Source organism: Chlorocebus sabaeus, chromosome 10 (genome assembly GCF_047675955.1).
Source record: "Chlorocebus sabaeus isolate Y175 chromosome 10, mChlSab1.0.hap1, whole genome shotgun sequence".
Taxonomy (NCBI): Eukaryota; Metazoa; Chordata; class Mammalia; order Primates; family Cercopithecidae; genus Chlorocebus; species Chlorocebus sabaeus.
The window spans coordinates 86,957,593-86,970,651 of NC_132913.1; positions in this window are offsets into that span (position 1 = coordinate 86,957,593).

Here is a 13,059-nt window from a genome sequence, read left to right on the forward strand (position 1 = left end):
ACCTGTATCATTATTTGCTGAGGCTCCAGTATTCCCTCTCTCTTTAGCATGTACTTGGCTGCTGAGATTGGAGGTAAGAATGAGAAGAGAGGAGCTATTTAAGTTTGTCTCTCCACAAAGGAAAAGTTTGGATGGGTGGGCATTGTGGGCACCCTCACCATGGCCAGGAATGTTAGGGGGTGTTCTGCAAGCTCTTTCACACACACCCACACTCCTGCAGCAATCTAATGTGGCCCTGCAATCAAGGGGACACTGCTCAGTGGCAGACTATGTGTGATTCCTCTTCCCAACTTGCAAGACTCTACCAAGAGACTTCCACCATTCATGTTGGTCTCTAGCTGTATCTCTGTGAGTGTTCACATCTCCTGCTCTGCTGAGTTCTTCCATTTGCTTCTTCAGATCCATTTTTCATCCTTTCCCACAGGCGCTGACCTTCACTATCTACCAGAAAATAATTGAAGGAGTGATGTGGTTTGGCTGTGTTCCCACCCAAATCTCACCTTGAATTGTAATTATCCCCACATGTCACGGGTGAGGCCAGGTAGAGATAACTGAATCATAGGGGCAGTTTCCCCCTTACTCCTATTAGTCAATCAGTCTCATGAGCTATGATAGTTTGATAAATGGGAGTTCCCCTGCACAAGTCCTCTTGCCTGCCACCATGTAAGACATGACTTTGCTCCTCCTTTGCCTTCCACCATGACTGTGAGGCCTCCCCAGCCATGTGGAACTGTCAGTCAGTTAAACCTCTTTCCTTGATAAATTACTCGGTCTCAGGTATGTCTTTAGTAGCAGTGTGAGAACAGACTAATACAAGGAGAGAGAAGAAAGAGATTTGGGTATTTTTTCCCTGATTCCTGCTGCCAGTTTGCAATCTGTTGGTCTCCATCAATCCTTCTACTGAAGGTTTCTCCTCTCTCCAGACAGGTCTGGTTGTGGTCCCCATGCCTACCCCTAGCTATTTCAGGGTGGTCGTGGCTCACCACTGTCACTAGCCCAGGGCGTAGCACCCATCTGCATTGGTTTCCCTCAGCCCTGGCGACACCTGTTTCAGTGATCTCTTTACTGAACTCTTCTCAGTACCCAGTTTGGTTGAATCATCTGTTTCCTACAAGGAACCTGACTGATTCACCCTCCAACAGGAATGATCCATTCTGTCTTTTTTTTTTTTAACCTACCCAAATCCTATCTATCCTCTAAAGCTCAGCTCACATTTTTGTTCAAACTCACCCTCATGCTTGTGCATCGACACTGACATCTCCCATCTGATGTGCTCTAAGTTCATACTCCACAGCTCCCAATTTGTCCTCTGTTTCAGGCCTTTTCTTCATCTCAGCACCACCAGTACAGTTGATAATTTTTTTTTGCTTATACCCTTATTGCTTGATCCTGTGTTGGCTCAGCATTAGGCACTCAACAAAAGTCATTCTTAAGCTGGAGCAGTCAATCCTTAGCGATCACACCTTGAAAAGAGGTGTGAGTGCGCATTTACCTTAAGAGAGCGTGTCACAGGATCACAGATAAGTCAACTAAGAAGGAATTAGGGAGATAATCTGGCCTAATCTCCCAATTGTGTTGATGAGAAAACTGAGGCTTGGAGAGATGACTTAAAGTCCAACGTCGCATAGTCAGCGAGTGGCACATCTGGGGCTCAAAGCCAGAATATTTTTATTACGTTCCTTGCTGCCTCTGATACCAGTTTTTTGTGTCTCAATATCTTCTTATCAAAAATATACTTCTTCATATCTGAATTCTTAGTATAGCCCTTCCACTTCAAAACAGCATATATTTGTTCCTCCTGGTGAAATACAATTTTCTTGAGCCCCCCAGGGCTGTTAGTCATTCATGAATTATCTTTCACATATCATTTTAAAAATTAACCACCCAGACAAAGACTGAATTCTGTTCTTCCCTGTATATCTGGGAAGGGGAGAATAGAGCCCTTTGGCTCTTTACTTCAATATTCTCAGATAAATTCAGGCGAACACAAAGAGTATTCTGGTCATTGTCTGCCACTTCACTCATAGCTACGTGCTGAATAGAAAAGGGATCAACTACCCACATTTAAAATATTCATAATTACATACTCTGTCCTACATGGAGCACCTGGCTGCCAGCAGATGCACAGAGAGAGCTGCACAGAGCGGTAAGCTCTTACTCTGCTGAGGAATCTAGCCCTGTTATATGCTGAGCCCTGCAGTCCTGAATACTCAGACCAAATGCAAGCTCACAGTACATGTATACGGCACTGAAGGCAACTTCCTTGTAATGCTTTTACTGGCTTATGTTAGGGATTCTGAGCATGCAATAATGAATTTTATTTCCTACTCTTATAGAGAATGACAGGCATGTGCATTCATGGATTAGTCACCTTAGTTTTGCAGCATATGAATGTAAAAATTAGCAACTGATTACACCATTCCATTGTCACTATGAGTCAACTGTAAGACAACAGAGAACATGAAGCCAGTGGAGTGCTACCTATGGCTCATGACATGACCCAGAACATCACCATGTGGGTTTCAGGCAATGAGTGTTCTACCCCTTCTCATACCAGACACCATTTAGTGATGTACTTTTTATTACATTAAAGGAGACTCCATACAAAAATGTCAGCAGTATCCAGTTGACTCACGGAATTGAGAACTGTGCATTAGCTGCCGATTTAAATTAATTTTGCTTCTTGAACCATAAAAAATAGTTCTTTGAACAAGAATTCATGATAAATACACATGTGTAAAAGACCCTTAATCATAATTATTTTAAATACATAAAATACAGTTTAAGATTCTCAGCCTCATTAATTTCTTATAGTATAAAAGAACAAAAGCAAATGGTAAATGGGAAAAGTATGTCATAATTTAAATTTATTATGCATGGTCATTTAGCTCATTAAGTAAAAGATTCTTTATAAACTCTAGGAAAAAGATCATTTCCATACCACCCAATGACAGCAAGCGATGTTCTGATTTTCTTGTAGAGAACTGGCGTTGTATGCCATTTAGATTTTAAGAGAATACTACCTACAATTAAAGCAGTAGAATTAGAATATACTAGTTCCCCCCTTATCCATGGGAGATAAGTTCCAAGACTCCAGTGGATGCCTGAATCTTCTAATAGTACCAAGCTGTGTATACACTATGTTTTATCCTATATATACATACCCATGATAAAGTTTAATTTATAAATTAGATACAGTGAGAGACCAACAGCGGTAACTAATAATAAAACAGAACAATTATAACAATATGCCAGCATCACTACTCTTACACTTTGGGGCCATTATTAAGCAGAATAAGGGTTTTAAACACAAACACTGCGATACTGTGAGAGTCAATCTGATAACCAAGGTGTCTTCTAAGTGACTAATGAGCGTGTGGCATAGACGGTGTGGATGTGCTGGACAAAGGGATGAATCACATCTGGAGCAGGACAAAGCAGGATGACAGGAGATTTTATCACGCTACTTAGAGTAGCATGCAACTTAAAACTTATAAATTGTTTATCTCTGGAACTTTCTATCTAATGTTCTTGCACCACCATTGACTAACGGAAACCAAAACTTTGGAAAACAAAACTGCAGATAAGGGAGAAAACTGCCTTAATTGAAATCATCTTATGACACGCTGGGCTTCCTCTTTCTGAGCACTTAACACTTGTTTTCTCTGTCAGGGTCCCAAAGAGCAGGGGACACATATCCAAGGTATGACATATAGTAGGGGCTAAGTAAATGTCAGTATGCTCTATAGCTACACAGTAGCCCTAATCCTCCCCATGACCCCACACTCCGAATCATCGGGGGGTTTATCTCCCACCTTCTGAAGCACATGTGTCTTACCAAGGCCTCCAGTACATCTGCCCCTTCTTGGTCATCCAGTCTAATGAACACAATGCCATCAATATAATGGATCAATGTGATGATGTTCAGGACATTCAGATGATTTGGGTCCCTTCAGATTATATTATCACAGAAAAGGAAGAGTTAACATAGCCTCAAGATAAGACGTTAAACGTATTCTGTTGTCTGTTCCATGTGAATGTAAACCACTTCCACTCCACCCTTCTGAGAAAGATGGGAAAGAGCACATTTGCCAGATCTGTAGCCACACACCTTGTATTAATAATTAGCTGTGTTCATTGGCTGGGTAAGATGCTACTCTGGTGCAGTAATTGCAAGTGGAGCTACTACCTGGTTGAGTTGGCAGAAGTCCACTGTTAACCTGTTTTGTTTGTGGTTTTCTTGTCTTTTTTGTTCGGCCAGAAACATATTAATTTAATGGGGATATGATGAGGCTCACTACCCCCGTAAGGCTGGTATTAATTGCTGCCATTTCCCCTAAACAAAACATTGCCTTTTATTTATTATCTTGTTGTAATAGGGGTGGGGACAGTTTCAAATGCTTTCCCACTATGATAACTCTTTACTCTCAAGCCAAAGGATCAATGTTGAGAGTTTCACTAGCTATTGGCATATATATCCCAACTATACATATATGCATCTACACAAATATACACTAAGAGTCAGGCCTGGGCTTGGACTCCATTTTATTACCAGTCCCCATCTACCCCCACTCTTATTGAGAGGGTCACAATAACCCTTTAGTTCCTTAGGTATCAGTGCCACCTTGACCCTGTATCCAGTAGTACTCACAAGTATCTGAGTACTACTCTTTCCCCATTGTAAGGTTACCTGAATAAATGGCCATGGGTACCTCTGGGGAAAATCTGTAGGAGTCATTGTCATATATATTTGCCATAATTTTGAAGGTCCTTCCTCCTGGAGATCTGGCCTCTCCCTCAGTCAATGGCATCCACTCTGAGAAGTGGCTCATGTCCAGACACCGATAAGGGACTGTGACTCTTTAGAAGGATGCCTGCACTTAGCCTCCTTGACTTCTTTTAATTGTATAGATTGAGTGATTCCCTTGATGACTGTCCGTCTATCTTGCTACGTCCAATAAACCATCTCCGTGGCTCTATGTGGGTCACATCCCCCCAAGTACTATTATGACATTGCCGCTCATTATGATAATTGCATTGCATCTCGCTTCTGATGTTAAGCACCACCATCTGGCCTCTATGATTTCAGGATCCCATCATCCCTGTTGTAGTGAGGGAGCCCAGTTCTCTAGCAGCAGGTCCCTGGCTTACAGAGGAAAGCCACCACTGAAGTTCTCAGTGATGCTGGTCCCTCTCTGAGTGATGAATTTCGTATCACTTTAGTCAATAGAGTGCCCTCTGTCCTGTCCCTGGAATGTATTCAGCTGGGAGCGTTTGCAATGTTTTGTAATACATCCATTCTTGAATGTACTCATCCTTGGGGCCTTTTGGTCCTTTTCTCCCATCTTCCACACATAAGTTTTGGCTTTTCTATTTAGCATGGGTCATAACCTTCTCCAGTCTTCCAAGAGCCATCCTAGCCATGCATTAGAAGGTGCAAATGCAACGAGCGTTTTTGTCAGGGCATTAAATACTGTAGACTAGTACAGTGGTCCACTATCAATATGCTCTCCCTCACCCAATCCCATGCTCTGCCCTACAAATTCATCATCTTCAGGCTCCAGTCCCATATGGATTATGTGGCCAGGTCTCACAGCTCATTTATAATATTGTGCCTTTCCTCCCTTAGCAGGCTCCCTCTTTCCTGGACAGATTATGTTGGAATTGACTCTATTTGTCTCATACTAGGCCAGGAGGGGTGGTGGAGGTAATTCCTGAGGGGTACATGTTGTCTTAAAAAGCATCGGCCTCCACAGATTTTAATGGTGGAGGCCTTATGGGGTGGGCATGCTAGCCTTGAACATTTACCAGCTCAGAGAGTTCCAGACAAAAGGGATTTTAAGGGTTTTTTTTAGCGCACCCACTCAGGTATCCCCTTTCTAAGACTCCCAACCAGGGCATGGCCTTGACATGATAGACTTTTTGGAGCTGAGACTTCAACCTTCTATGGAGCTTTGCCATCCTGAAAATTATGGCCTAGAACTGACCCTCGGGTTTTTCTGTCCTTGATCATAGACTTAAGAATCTCTTTATATGTTCCTAAAGAGTTCCTCTGACACTCACAGTATCTCTTAAATTACTGATTACTGACTCAAAGGCCTTCACTGTCTTTCTCCAGGGCATGAGATTGCAGTCCACAACAGCCATTCAATTCCCCCATCCTCATCAGTACCCATCCCTTCAGAATCTAACAAACCCTGAAATATTTGAGTGCATTCCTTCTACTGCTATCCCATCCATTTCGACATTTGTATTTTACCTTAAGGAATGTGTTCTCTGCAAAATTAGATGACTTCAGGGATTTCTGTGTAATTCTACTGAGTAGATTGTCGAAATTCAGTGCCCACCATTCCAAGGGTCTGAGGGCACCTGAGAGCACTTTCGGCCCCTTTAAGCCATTAGGAGACTTTAACTCCTCCTTCTAGGGAGCCAGCAGGGTGGTGAGCTCAACAAGCCTATAAATTAAGCCATGAGTCCTATTTTCCCAGCAAAGCAAGTTTAGAATGTACCATATAATTCTGCTGACTTGACATACCTCCATTAAAGGGTATGGCCACTGAGTGTGGGATTACAAAAAGAAATTACAGATTTTCTAATAAATGCCTCAAACTGCCAAGAGAATGTGGTTCTCAGGATATTTTTTCCCTTTGTGGCTGAAAATAAACATGTTCATTGCTTTATAGTTTCCTGAAATGATGACATTCTAGTATAATTGCAAATTCTTGTGACAGGCAAAGGATATTTACTGACTGTAATGCTCTATAAAACACATGAGTAATAAATAGCCCAGGAAAGGCTTTCTCAGTGGACATGAGTACCAAATAAGTAATCACAAGAACTTTCTTGCTAAGGCGGAACACTCAGTCATGTCTTTTTCCATCAGATTATAATTGATAGATTTGCTCAGTCTTAAAATGTACCTCTCCAAGTTCTGAAATGCAAAAATTGGGGGTAAAATAAAGACTTAAAAGTCCTGTTTTCCTTATTATATAAGTAAAGAAAAATCCAAATGAAATATCCACTACCATATTCAAACTATACATAGACAATATTTCTTATAAATTGGCTCTATTGGCTGGGCAAAAGACTTTACTGATATTTGCTCAAATAAAATTTTAACTAGAACTATAAAGTTGAAGCGAAACATATTCTAGAAGAGTTATTCACCGTACCAAGGAAGCTAACCTTCCCAAATTTACTGGACCAATTGTGTAAGTGTCCTTGTCAGTTACCTAGACCTGACAATTATTTCATACAGAAGATCAGCACACAAACTGATCAGCACACAAACTAATCAGCACACAAACAAGTCATCTCAAGAGCAAATGGGGAAACAGAAAGCAAAATGGAAGACTGAAAATAAGAGAGGATTCTGGGAACACAGTAACCTGAATGCAGCTCCCCCTCCACCTTCCACATGTGCACTCATTATTTCAATCCATCTGCCTCTCTTGAACCAAAGGGCTCCCCTGCACTCTTAGAGGAGAGAACCCTTGCAAAAAAGCAATGTGCCTCCAGGGATTGCACCAATCTTGGAGAACAATGTCAGGGGTTCTGGAGCAAGGACACAAGGACAATCAAACCTGAAAACCCATGGCCCAGTGTGGTTTGTGTACCCCAGGTAGGGGCAGGGAACTGTGGTGGGAAGGGTGACATCAGCCTCCAGCAAATGTGCTTGAGATGGAGATGGTGACATCGGTCCTAAGTGTACTGGGTTGTCCTCGCTCCTAAGAGGAGCTCAACAGCCAGACTGTATCCTCCTTGACTCTGAAAGAACAAACAGGCAAGACAACTGAGGGCTTCTTCCAGGGGGCTCAGCAGAGGACCACAGCCTGCAAAAGTGAGACACTTTGTTTTCACTACCTGCAAAAGTACCACCTATTATCATGTGCCAACAGCTAGCCCTGATGAAATAAAAAGCAAGAAAAATAGCAATCCATGGAGTTCCCTGGAGAACAGACTGTGGTTAAGACTGGTGTGTAGGAGGTGCTCTCAGGAGTGCCTGTGGGGTGAAGGAAACAGGACTGGACAGAGAAACTGAACTAGGATGCAGCTAATAGCAAAGACCTTATCCAGCTCTACAGGGACCTCTGGAACCCGCATGGCCCACCTCGCTAGGATGGGGCAAGGGGCTGCTGGGCCCTTATATCCCTGAGTCCCCCATTAGATGCTGCCTGCCTCACAGAAGAAATTGACCAAGGGCAAATCCTGGGGAGGGACTCTGTTGAGAGCTGCGTTCTGCCAGCACTCCTAGCGGACTGTGGAATGAGTCCCTCCTGCTGATGGGAATCTGGCAGCGCCCCATACCTCAGTCCACCCTTAGGCCATTCACCCCCATGGACTTCATGTAACAAGTTCTGGGATCAGTTTCTCCAGGATTCTTACTCATCTCTTCCTGAAAAAAAAAAGTAAAGATGAAAACTATTGCCATGCTTCTCTTCCTGCTTCTGCGTCTGGTCTCCAAACCAGCCCATCTCTTCCTCTATTACCTAATCCAGGTTCCCTGTGTTCCTAGGTAGCACTTCTGCTGATCTAGACAGCTTTGCAAAGTAGCACACACCCTCATTTTTGGGGGTTCTGAGCCCTAGCTTAGGGCATGGCTGAGGCACTTGTCTATTTGATGTCACAAGTGGGCAGGGAATACCAAGAGATGCCACAGCAAATTGCCTTGGTACCCAATACATTCTCCACTGTCACCATTAAATGCCAGCTCCTCTGCCCTTTCCTGGTGTGACCAGGATCAAATGTCCCTACCAGAAGAGTCACTTCTCTCTGTGCCTGCGGGTCTCTTGTGTCCCTTCGTGGAAGTGCTCTTCCTCTAAGGAGCCAAGATGTCTACCCTATAAAGCCTAGAATCATAGAGACAGGAAGCACACAATCTTTGCCACAGCGTACTCCATTCACATGCCCATTGTGCCACCACCGAGTGACTGGTATCAGAGGCTGGCTGATGACTTTCTCCTTCCACGTAGATATTCACATGATATTCAAGGCTCTCTTACTTCACGTTCACTCCCGTGGGTCCATCATGTCTCTTGCTCAGACCTCCTTGTCTTTGGTTAGCCAGTATTTCTCCCTCCAGGCATTTGACCAAACAATCGGGATATAAACCATTACCTATATGTACATTTTATTCTTCTCTAAGAGCAATATTCTCAAGCGTGGAATATGCTACCACCAAAATCTGAAGCAGCTCCTCAGGCACTGTTGTTCCTTCCTACTGACAGGACTATATGATGTAATAACATTTCCTTTACCTTGGAGGTCATCCCCCAAACCAGAGAAGCCCTATAAAACTTACGAATTTAATAGGCTCCTGAATCATCTATAGGCATTATTTCCACTTTCTGGAGCCTCGAACCTACTTGGTGCTTCTCTTTCATCCAATCCAATTAGCACAATGTCACAATAGATTGATACAATAGACTAGTAAGATATTCTGTAGAATATCTAGGCAGTTCATATCTCTTCAGAACTACAGAGTGGCAGAGGGTGGGAAAGTTAATATAGCCCTAGAGAAAAACCATACATTCTGTTGTTCACTCCAAAACTTGTGAGCTATGTCTGATTCTCTTTCCTGTGGAAGGAGATAGAATACGTATTTGTCAGACAAAGGGTCACATAACATGTTTGTGGTATTAAAAAAAAAAAAAAAAAAAAAAAGTTTTTTTTTCTTTTTCTTTTTTTTGTTTTTTGTTTTTTATTTTTTTGAGATGGAGTCTCGCTCTGTCACCCAGGCTGGCATGCAGTGGTGCCATCTCGGTTCACTGCAAGCTCCGCCTCCTGGGTTCATGCCATTCTCCTGCCTCAGTCTCCCGGGTAGCTGAGACTACAGGCAGCCGCCACCACACCCGGCTAATTTCTTTTTTGTATTTTTAGTAGAGACGAGATTTCACCGTGTTAGCCAGGATATTCTTGATCTCCTGACATCGTGATCCTGCTGCCTCGGCCTCCCAAAGTGCTGGGATTACAGGCGTCAGCCGCCGTGCCCGGCCTTTGTGAGGTATTATTAACTTGCTCTGTCAAAGACAGCACAACTGGCAGAAGAGCTACAACTGGGGCCCCTATTTGTGAATTTGTGATAGTTCACACTCATGTTCCAGGATCCATTTGGATTTTTCAGGAGGCTGACTGTTGAATTAAATAGAGATATGATTTCTTTACTTCTTCAATGTCTGTCACGCTCAGGCAAAATGATATTTTTAATAAACTTTATTGAGGAATAATTTACATACAATAAAATGCACTCATTTTGGGTGCATAGTTTGATGACTTTTTGACAAATGTATGAATCAATGTAATCAGTACCACCGCAATCAAAACATAGAACATTTCCATCACCCCACTATGTTCTTTTGTGATTCAATTTACTATTTTGATTGAGGGGAAAGTTTCAAAGGATTCCATGTAGCTTCTCTTATGTGAAGGTTCTTAACCTATAGCCCTGAGATTCAATGTGGGGTTCTACCAATTGGCAGTTATGTTCACTCCAATAATACATTGAGGGACTAGAGAGATGCTCACCGAGTGGGTTTGTGGGACTGGTGGACCTGAACCAGAACTCTTCCATTTCTCACCCAGCCTCCATATATCCTCCTAAGAGGGGGCCATATTAAAACAGCAAGTTTCTATCTCGGTTTCTAGCCCATAACTTCTATTCAATAGTCCTCAAAATGTCTGGGACTTCCTGTTCCGTCATTGTGTCATAACTGTATACTATAGTCATTCATGATTTTGCAGGGTCCTTCATCCTTCAGATCCAGCATCTCCTTCAGTCAGTGGCTTCCATGTCTAAAAACTCGGTTGTATAAATTAGACAAAGGACTATGACTTTTTTGGATGGTCATCCTTAACATATTGTCATCCATTGTTGAGTTCTTTTGATTGTATAAGATAAGCAAGCCTCTTGCTGACTGCCCATCTCTACAGCTTTCTGTAGGTTTGGCACTCTTGGATATCACTTTAACTTGCTACACATGATGATAATTGTGCCTGCTCTGCATTCTATCATACAGGGCCATCCGGGAGCCTGGTTCTGAAGCAGCATTGCCTACTGTCAGCCCTAGACAATAGAAGATGCCACTAAGCTTTACTGCAAGGCCATGGCCTCTGTTATTAGTACTTTTCTCATTATACAATAAACAAGTATTCTCCAAGCCCACACAACATAGTTGGCTGGTAAGTTTTCTGGCCCTATGAAGAATATCTACTTTAGTATGACTGCATCACTGGGTCTTTTTTTTTTTCTAAGTCAGTCAAATTTAGCAGTGGGGGGTTGTATACCAACTTTAACGACACCAATATTAATAAGTTCTCATATACATCTTTGGATCTTTTGATCCACCCTTCAATCATTGGCCATCATAATTCTAATATTTCAATGTTACACAGTATGGGCCATCATTATCTCCAAGCTTCCTAGAGCTCAGGTATTAGCACCATCTTCTGGGACCCTGTCAGGGTTTTAAATCCTATATATCAGAAAAGTGCTCATATCAATAAATTCTCCCTTATCCAGATTTATGTTCCACCATCATCGCACCAGCACTTTCAGACTCCTGTCCCATACGGCCTCTCCTGGCTCCTGTCTAGCCATGTTAGGTGGGTCTAGCAGCACCTTCAGGACACAATTCTCCTCCTCCTTCAGCAGGCCCAGCACTTCTGTAGACACCTTACATTGTTCATCATGTGAGTTACTGGTCTAAAGCCATGCAGCCAGGTGTGGTACCTTCTGAGTGTGGTCTTTCTGTGCTGAAAAAAGGGAGGACTTTGTATCATGTTCAACCATGCTACAATGCTAGCTTTTGATGGGGAGGAGTGAACCTGGAGAGTTCAGAGGAATTTGGGGATTCAAGATTCAGGATGACAAGTGCCTCATTCCACATTTCCCTATTTCAATTCTCAGGTTCCCATTCCGAATTGAGGCCCTAAGCTCAGGGTAGCCAACTTCTTAGGGTCGAAAATTTAATCTTCCTTGATGGCTCACTACCCTTATAATTAAGTTTGGAACCTGAACCTCAGCTTTTTCTACCCTCCATTTACAGGAGATGAAAGAGTCTTTATATGCTACCAAGTAGGACTTCTTGGTGATTATCCCCAAGCTTTTCTGGCTCCAAGCAACAGTAATCTGATTCCAAAGTCCTTGTAATTACTGCTCTCAAATGCCTGAGATACTCCTCCAACAGGGCATTCTGGTCTACCTACGTATAATCCCTCCTCAGCACCAGGTAAAGATTAGGAATTGTGCCAAGACTGTATGCCGGGGCTATCAGTGCTCTATCTCACACCAATGATGGGGGTCCTTGCTGCCAACCTATGCCATGGGATTCAGCTTTAAAATCCCTGTTGTAGGTTGTGTTCCTTGGAAAACAGACTCTGAGGCTCTGAGATTTGCGTGCTAGAGGTTTATTGCGGAGGACTCTCAAAAACAAACCTGTCAGGGGTGAGGGAAGCAGGATTGGGCAGAGGGAGAAGTTTCAGTGCCATGTATTTGCCATGAAGGCCTCAGTCAGTCTCACTGGGAGCTGTTGGAGCTGGGACGCTCCCTCAGACTTGCAGGCAGGACTTTGTACCCTACATCAGCCAGTCATTGATGTGGGCTCTCCCCAGGGAGGAGGTGTGGCCTGGGTAAGGCAGCTCTCTGACTGGGTACAGTTCCTGGGGAGAAACTCATGTATGAGTTATCAGCAAGTAACACTTCCAAGAGTTGGGGAAACAGGGTCTTCTAGAAAAGGGGCCTAAGGGTACCCCACAGCATTCATGACTCTATCAAAGTGGGAGTTGTAGCCTGAGAAAACTTAAAACACACAGAACACATGCCCACTTAACTCAAATTGCTGGGGAAGTTTGAGATTCATTTAACAAAAACAGTAAGAGTATTTAATCCTATTCCCCTGAAACTAAAAATTAGGATTTCCCAGCTATATAATGAAGTGACAAGGTTTGTTGCTCACGCTATTTGCTCTTTCATCTCCCCTAACTTGAGTTATCTGTTCTGTTCTATTCACTGTTTGGTTGGACATATTCTTGAGTGTTTTCACGATCTCATACATGGGGGAT